This window comes from Podarcis cretensis, assembly GCF_951804945.1.
Source record: "Podarcis cretensis genome assembly, chromosome: 18".
NCBI classification, from domain to species: Eukaryota; Metazoa; Chordata; class Lepidosauria; order Squamata; family Lacertidae; genus Podarcis; species Podarcis cretensis.
This window is the reverse complement of record NC_137188.1, coordinates 12,026,736-12,036,106: the sequence shown is the minus strand read 5'-3', so window position 1 is coordinate 12,036,106 and position 9,371 is coordinate 12,026,736.

Below are 9,371 nucleotides of genomic sequence, written 5' to 3'. Positions count from 1 at the left end.
TCCCCCGCTGGGTTGGATTTCAATATATATCATTTTAACGCTTTTCCAAATCAATGTTCTTATAAAATTAATTTTTATCTCTGGACATCTTTCTTTCTTCCCACTTCGGTATTAAACATATTAATCCATCACGTAATACATATCGTAGTCCTAAGCTTATCCGTTATTTACAAGGTTTTTCCAACTTATTTAACTTAACATATTTAGCTAAATAGTCATTAAATTTCTTCCATTCTTCCTGGAACTCCTCCTCCGGTCAGGTCGGCTTTTCTCCGAAAATGCCATCATTTTTGCAGGGGTCTCCTTAAGTGATCTCTGCAACCTGGAATAAATGGTGTTTTCTGGGCATGGCTTGACCCTGATCCCTTCCCTGCCTCAAGCCAGCACTGTATAATAATAATCAATCAATAATCATTAATTAATTAAAAATATATTTGTACCCCGCCCAACTTAATAATTAATAGTAATAATATATTTGTAGCTCACCCATCAGACTGGGTTCCCCCAGCCATTCTGGGGCACATATATAAAAACATCTAAACACACACATATATACAGTATACAGTGGTGCCTCGCAAGACGAAAAGAATCCGTTCCGCGATTCTCTTTGTCTAGCGGTTTTTTCGTCTTGCGAAGCAAGCCCATTGACGGCTTAGCGGATTAGCGCTATTAGCGGCTTAGCGGCTTATCGGATAAGCGGCTTAGAAAAAGGGGGGAGGCTTTTAGCGGCTTTTAGCGGATAAGCGGATAAGCGGCTTAGCGGCTTAGAAAAAGGGGGGGAAAGGAAAAAAAACCCCGCAGGAACTCGCAAGACATTTTCGCCTTGCGAAGCAAGCCCATAGGAAATTCGTTTTGCGAAGCACCTCCAAAACGGAAAACTCTTTCGTCTAGCGAGTTTTCCGTCTTGCGAGGCATTCGTCTTGGGGGGCACCGCTGTAATAACAAAACTTTTAAAAAGAATTGGGAAAATTTATTTAGCTGCAAGCAAATAGAAACATTAGCAGGATTTTCAATCTCGCTTGTAATTCCCATTGGGGAGTGTTCTGTGCAAATTGCAGAAAGGGGGCTGAGAAAACACACGTTCTCGCGTACTTGGCCTGGATTCCTTGCCTCCCCAAAACTGGGCAGGCATGAAAATGAAAATGTGCCAGCAGCTTCTGAGTTTGCAATCATAATTCCGAGCCCTCGGACAAAAGGTGGTTTGGGTTTCTATTTCTGCCGCTGACGTTCTCTCCTCTCCTGGGCTGCCGATGTTGCTTTTGGAGAGCCGAGCAGAACCGCAGGAATCTTCTGGGTTCTGCGCTACCCAGGCGGCCCTTGCACTGGGGCGAAACCGATACCGCTTGGCTGAGATCCCCAAACCTTGAGAACCTCAAATCCTGGCTCCTGCCAGGATCCTTTGGATCCAGTATTCCCGGGTCTGGCGGCAGCCGGTCAGACGCACCAGGGAAACTCATGGGGGCAAAGGGAGGGGAGAAGGGTTCTCGAAGGATTCAGAGGTAGACTGCGCCTACACATGGAGGGGAACCATCATGGCTATTTCATTTCAATTTTTTGCCAGGAATGGTGTTGCAAGAATTGATGTATACGTTGGAAGGGGGGGGGGGTTCCAGATATCATGCACTACCAAAATCAGCACAATCGCTTTTGTGACTTTTGCGATTTGTCCCCACAAAACACTTGATGGCGGTTTCTTCCTATCTATTCAAAGGGCCTCTGCTGCACGATACCAAATGTAAGATCAATGTACAGTGCTACCTCTGGAAGCGAACGGGATCCGTTCCAGAGCCCTGTTCGTATCCCGAAGCGAACGCAACCCGCGTCTGCGCATGCGCGGGTTGCGATTCGCCGCGTCTGCGCATGTGTGAGCAGCGGAACTCAGAAGTAACACGCTCCGTTACCTCCGGGTCGCTGCGGAGCACAGTCCAAAAATGCTTAACCTGAAGCTCCTTCAACCTGAGGTATGACTGTACTTATGTACAGTGGTACCTCGGGTTAAGTACTTAATTCGTTCCGGAGGTCTGTTCTTAACCTGAAACTGTTCTTAACTTGAAGCACCACTTTAGCTAATGGGGCCTCCTGCTGCTGCCACGCCGCTGGAGCACAATTTCTGTTCTCATCCTGAAGCAAAGTTCTTAACCTGAAGCACTATTTCTAGGTTAGCGAAGTCTGTAACCTGAAGCGTATGTAACCCGAGGTACCACTGTACTGGCTCACAGAGGGTCGTGGGTGGCGCTTGTGGTCTAAACCACTGAGCCTCTTGGGCTTGCCGATCAGAAGGTCGGCGGTTCGAATCCCCGCAATGACAGGGTGAGCTCCCATTGCTCGGTCCCTGCTCCTGCCCACCTAGCAGTTCGAAAGCATGTCCAAGTGCAAGTAGATAAATAGGTACCGCTCCGGCGGGAAGGTAAACGGCGTTTCTGTGCGCTGCTCTGGTTCGCCAGAAGCGGCTTAGTCCTGCTGGCCACATGACCCGGAAGCTGTACGCCGGCTCCCTTGGCCAGTAAAGCGAGATGAGTGCCGCAACCCCAGAGTCGGTCACGACTGGACCTAACGGTCAGGGGTCCTTTCACCTTTACCTTTACTGGCTCACTGGAAAAACTTCAGAAATTCATATAGACATAAGAAAAAAGAAAAAAATTCCTTCCAGTAGCAGCTTAGAGACCAACTAAGTTTGTTATTGGTGTGAGATTTTGTGTGCAGGCACATAGTTGGTCAACTATGGCACACCAACACAGCTACTTACCTGTAACTAGAACTTTTTTCCTTTAATTTATTTGGGAGCCCCCATGAGAGTGGGGCCCTAAGCTATAGCTTGTTTAGCTTCTACGTAAATCCGGCACTGGACATAACTGCAAAAGTCACTATTACAATTAATTAGAAAAAAATATATGCTTTGCTGCCCTAAAAAAAGAAGATGGAATTTGAGCAATTTTCTTTCAAGCCCCGCTCTTTGACATCTGGAACGCTTCTGAAAACAAAACGCCCCCGTCCGAAAGGCTTGGCTTGTCATCCGCAAGCTCCTCAAGACGTGTCATTATTCATATTTATTATACAAATATTGGGATGATTTAAGAGCCCGCGGGATCTTGAAAACAACTTGCTGCTGGATTTGCCCCGTGCCAGACTTGTGGTTGGGAACGATCTGCCCCCAGAGAGGGTTACGGAGCCGGCGGTCTGATTTTCTTCCACGTCCTCGGGAAAAAATAACATCAAAAAACCAACTGCAGGTGGGAATTTGTGTCTCGGGCCCTTCCACGGCTCGGTTCGAACTCAGGACATCGATCCGCTGAGCCGGGAAATCTTGGGGGCACGGAACGGTTTGTGATCGGGTTCCGAGAACCCCAAACCGAAACGGCGGAATTGAGGAAGTGTTGTAAACTAAAACTTTCCCTTATGGGGTACCCAAGAGCCCATATAGAGTCCTTACATGGGTTCCCTATTGGTAGGAGAGAATAACAGAGGCCAAGCAGAGAATATTGAGAAGCAAAGCAGCTAGTAAGCTTGATCTTTATTGATCTGTTGCAACAGGGTGCTCCCCTCACACGCAGGAAAGGAGGAGGGACCCAGAAAAATGATGTGCAAGGCCTTATAAAGACTTTTGAAATTGCCACCCTGTAGATCAAGACCACCCCCCAGAAACATCATACATACATCACAGAAGGGGTGTAACCTAAGACCACCCCTCCGATACATCACACCTACGTCACAGAAAAGGTGGTCTAAAACAGAAATTTGAATATTGTTTTTCTCCTGTTGTTTATCTCCTGTCTGGCAGGTTACAGTGGTGCCTCGCAAGACGAAATTAATCCGTTCCGCGAGTCTCTTCGTCTTGCCGTTTTTTCGTCTTGCGAAGCAAGCCCATTAGCGGCTTAGCAGCTATTAACGGCTTAGCGGCTTTAAGAAAAAGGAAACAAACTCGCTCGAACTCGCAAGACGTTTCGTCTTGCGAAGCAAGCCCATAGGGAAATTCGTCTTGCGGAACGACTCAAAAAACGGAAAACTCTTTTGTCTTGCGCGTTTTTCGTCTTGCGAGGCGTTCGTCTTGCAAGGTACCACTGTACTTGATTGGATTTCCTGGGTAGCCCGGCCAGTCTTTTGTAGTGATAAATACTTAGTTCCTGGGCCAGGTCACAGGCTCACACCCTCTTCAAACACAATCAGGATTTGTGAAGGAAAAGACAATGGGGAGGCTTTTCCATTTTGACCTTGCAGAGAAAAGATTTGGTCAGTTTAGGAATCAAAATGGTTCCAGGTTGGCCTTTCTGTACTGATCTATGTATGTGCTTGGTTGGTACACTTATGAACGTTACCATATATCTAAGACCATAAAATTCCTATTACAGAAGTTTCCTTACACGGAGTGGGAACCATTGCTCCACCTAGTTCAGTATTGTCAACACAGGCTGGCAGCAGCTGTGCAGGGTTTCAAAAAGGGATCCTTTTCGCAGACCAGGCCAGAGGTGCCGACAGGGATCAGACCATGGGCTACCTACGTGCCGCAGACCTTGGATGGCCACCTGTTACGGTGCTTTAGTTGAGATTCCTGCTTTGCAAGGGGTTAGACTAGATGACTCTAGGTGCCCCTTCCAATTCTATGAATCGCCGCCCTCCTAGCGTTCCCATGTCTCCTCTTTTCCCAGGGTAAAAATGGAAACAAATTGCATCAGAACGGCTATTGTAGCGCCCTCTTTTTTTTTGCTCTTCAAAATATAGCTATCCTAAACTACAGAGCCTAGGACTTGCCAGACAGAAGGTTAGCGGTTCGAATCCCCGGGACGCGGTGAGCTCCCATTGCTCGGTCCCTGCAAGTAGATAAATGTGCAAGTAGATAAATAGGTACTGCTCCGGCAGGAAGGTAAATGGTGTTTCCGTGTGCTGCTCTGGTTTGCCAGAAGCGGTTTAGTCCTGCTGGCCACATAATCATATTTATCTACTTGCACTTTGACGTGCTTTCAAACTGCTAGATTGGCAGGAGCAGGGACTGAGCAACGGGAGCTCACCCCGTCATTGCGGGGATTCGAACCGCCGACCTTCTGATCGGCAAGTCCTAGGCTCTGTGGTTTAACCCACAGCACCACCCGCGTCCCCTCTCTCATGTAAAGGTAAAGGTAAAGGGACCCCTGAACATTGGGTCCAGTCGTAGCCGACTCTGGGGTTGCGGTGCTCATCTCGCTTTACTGGCCGAGGGAGCCGGCGTACAGCTTCCGGGTCATGTGGCCAGCAGGACTAAGCCGCTTCTGGCGAACCAGAGCAGCGCATGGAAACACCGTTTACCTTCCCGCTGGAGCGGTACCTATTTATCTATTTGCACTTTGACGTGCTTTCAAACTGCTAGGTTGGCAGGAGCAGGGACCGAGCAACGGGAGCTCACCCCCTCATTGCGGGGATTCGAACCGCCGACCTTCTGATCAGCAAGCCCAAGAGGCTCAGTGGTTTAACCCACAGCGCCACCCATGTCCCCTCTCTCATGTACACCCCCTCAAAAAAACTCCTGTGGAATTTCTGAAACCGGCCGGGAATTTTGGGAAACAAAAAACGCCTCTCAGAACAGGGCCTTCGTGTTCTGGCAGAGGGGAGCCAGGATGTGAGCTGTTAAAAAACCTTTCTTTCGCCGCTTCTTCCTAGACACGAGGGGAGAAGGATTGGGTTGTGCTTTTCACAGCTCGTTTCCTCCTCAAGGAGCTCTTTGTCTCGGGGAATTTGATGGTTTGTCCAGAGGGGAGCTCAGCTGACACGCTTTGGCCAGACAGACGGGCAGAAATGGAATCCGCTGGCGTGATTCGAGGGAGGAAGTTACAGCGGTGCTATTTTAACGGGAACACACCCCGAAACCCACATTAAGACGGGAACGCGAGGCTCCCATCTCTCCGGCATAATCCTGTGAGACGTGGTGCAATTCTCCCGCAGAAACGCGTTGTTTTGAAATTGCATCTAGCGGGTTGGGATAGATGACCGCTGAAGGTCCCTTCCGACTCTACGAAAATCCAAATCGGCAGCTAGTGTTGCCAGACCAAAGGTCCATTTCCTACGTCCATGCATTCCCTATCGTGGATTTTCTGGGCCAATTCCCCGGCACAAATTAACAGAGCTTGGGGTCACCAGCAGCTCTATCTGTGGCGCTCGAGGATGTGGAGGGAAGGCAAAGCGAAGAAAGCCGGGGCCTTGTTTGTGTTGGCCCCCATTCACCGCTAGTGCCAGACATGGCCTACCCTGCGTGGATGGAGACAGCGGAAAGGAACAGGATTGGAGAGTGCTGGTCTTAGTGCGCCCCCTAATTTGGGGTGTACACTCATCCCTGCAATCTTCTGGAGGTCACGGCGAGAAATTGGGGCCACCCCCAAAAAGGCCCAGATACCTCCTGCCCTCCTCTTCGCTCTGCCCAACCTGCATTTCTCATCAGCCGCTCCTGGAGCCACAAAGCAGGGCAAGGAAACAAAGAGAGGCCGCCCCAGAGGCATGGGCCGCTAGTGAAACCTGACCGGACTCCGAGATGAGCAAGGGCATTCCGGCACGTTCCTTCGTCGCTAAGTCAGCCTTGGCTACGGAAAATGTCTCCGGGAACGGGGAAGGTTCCTGGGTTATCCTTGCCGTCGGGAAAGAGTTTTACCCCACGGGGAATGATGCCTTTAGGCCTATCTCAGCGCCTGCCCCCTCCGAACCGGGAACGAGAGAATCGGTCCATTTTGGGGTTCCTCGTTTCCCTGGTTTCATGATACACTCCCTCGCTTTTTCGCCTCCATCAGCCATGCTGCAGAGACAAAACGTCCCCACAAAGGTTCGCTGGTGGTTTGTTGCAAATTTCTCCCCCTCCTTCTGCGCACGTTTTGCTAGGCGTTCCTACCCAACAGGAACATTTTCCGCAAGCCCTTCCCCGTCGTATAATATACCTTGATATATTACTACCGCACGCTTGAGCACTGTTTGCGCAAGCATCACCCTATCATGTGGGCGTTTTTGCACACACCTTGGTTCTCGGACATAGTTTCTGGGAGTCCGTTCGACGCCCGAAACTGTTTGAAAACCAAGGCTCGGCTTCCGATCAGCTGCCTGCGCTCAATCGGAAGCCGCGTCGGACGTTCAGCTTCTGAAAAACGTTTGCAATCCGGAACACTTACTTCTGGGTTTGCGGCATTCGGAAGCCGTTTTGTAGAACAGCTAAGCCGTTTGGGAACCAAAGTACCACTGTATTAAAAGTAAAGGAACCCCTGACCATTAGGTCCAGTCGTGACCGACTCTGGGGTTGCGGCGCTCATCTCGCTTTATTAGCCGAGGGAGCCGGCGTACAGCTTCCGGGTCATGTGGCCAGCATGACCAAGCCGCCTCTGGCGAACCAGAGTAGCGCACGGAAACGCCGTTTACCTTCCCGCCGGAGCAGTACCTATTTATCTACTTGCACTGGTGTGCTTTCGAACTGCTAGGTTGGCAGGAGCAGGGACCGAGCAACGGGAGCTCACCCCGTCATTGAGGGGATTCAAACCGCCAACCTTCTGATCGGCAAGCCCTAGGCTCTGTGATTTAACCCACAGCGCCACCCGCGTCCCTATCATTGTATTACTGAAGGGCAAAAAGAAAAGCCTTGCTGATTCTAGGTTTGGCTTCTGGGATGCCAGTAACGGCTCCATGTTTGGTGAACGCAGAACGTTTGAATTTTTATTTATATCTGCATTGTCCCTCTTGTATTTATTTGCGTACACTGCTTTTGAGTATTTGCTTCTCGATCTGCTACTTTTTGGTCTATCACTCCCTCATTGGACGTCCGCACACAAATGCCTCCTTTTTATAATCACAACAAGACGACTGGACCTGGAACTTCCAGCAGGAAAAGCAATACTCCTTTCCTCCGAAAACAAAAGCAAGTTTTTAGTCCTCATGGGTGTGAATAGAGAGGTGATTGAAATAGCAAGCTGCTTTCTACGAATATTGGTTTGTCTAGTTCAGAGTGTCGTCTACTCTGACTGCTGGAGGGTTTCAGTCAGCGGAATATTCCCATCCCTACCTGGAAATGGCGTTCAGGATCGAACCACGGACATTCAGCCGTTTCCCTGCTAAGCTACGGCCTTCCTGAACGAGGAGCCCTCTGAGCCGTGTCCTTAAAACCGGGGCGCGAAATGTTTTCCTCATCCTCCGATTGCCTCTCCGGCAAACTCGCCAACTGGACATTTTGAAAACCAGGTCTGCTTCTCCGGAGCGTTTGATGTTGCCGTCTTGCGTTCCAAGAATGTTTGGGAACGGATCCTGGCTCGCCGGAGACGTGCTGGGCTTTGCAAAAAAGGCTCCATCCCTTCACCCGTCGTATATAACGTTTCAACGCTTGGCACGAGCGGCTAGCCGCTCTGTTGCGTCTTACGAAACTCAGGAGAGTTGTGGTCCCCTGGCCGGGAGACAGGCGGACATCAATAATTTCCACCCCTTCCCTTTGGCAAGGCCTTGCCGCTCGTATACTTTAATGTCTCGTTTTTGCTGAGAACACAAATCTCCGTACATAAAGACCCGGCGTAGGAGGGAACGGGAGCCCTGGGCCAACACACATACCTGAAACATCTGGATGCAGGCGGACTCGCTCTAAAGTATCTTTCTCTCCCAGACCCCTGAAACATGGGGGAGATGCTTAAAAAATGTAGTATAAACACCGACAGTTGAGGAACACTGGCCTGCGAGCGCTCCAGATGGAGAACAGCCTTGACCAAAGGTGTTGTGGGCTTTGAAGACACTCGAAGGGAGAAATGTGCTAAGAGGGAGGCATGCTTGGCAAACCCTCACCGGGATCTAGATTTAGTAAGTAAAGTAAAGGACCCCTGGACGGATAAGTCCAGTCAAAGGCGACTATGGGGTTGTGGCGCTCATCTCGCTTTCGGGCCGAGGGAGCCGGTGTTTGTCCACAGACAGCTTTCCAGCTCGTGTGGCCAGCAGTACTAAACTGCTTCTGGTGCAATGGGATGCCGTGATGGAAACCAGAACACATGGAAACGCCGTTTACCTTCCTGCTGGAGCGGTACTTATTTATCTACTTGCGCCGGCATGCTTTCGAACTGCTAGGTTACTGGCCGAGGGAGCCGGCGTACAGCTTCCGGGTCATGTGGCCAGCAGGACTAAGTCGCTTCTGGCGAACCAGAGCAGCGCACGGAAACGGCGTTTACCTTCCCGCTGGAGCGGTACCTATTTATCTACTTGCACTTTTGACGTGCTTTCGAACTGCTAGGTTGGCAGGAGCAGGGACAGAGCAACGGGAGCTCACCCCGTCATTGCGGGGATTCAAACCGCCGACCTTCCGATCAGCAAGCCCAAGAGGCTCCGTGGTTTAGACCACATGTCCCTAAATGGCTTTAGATACCTATTATGTCCGTAAGTTACCATATAGCATATATTCA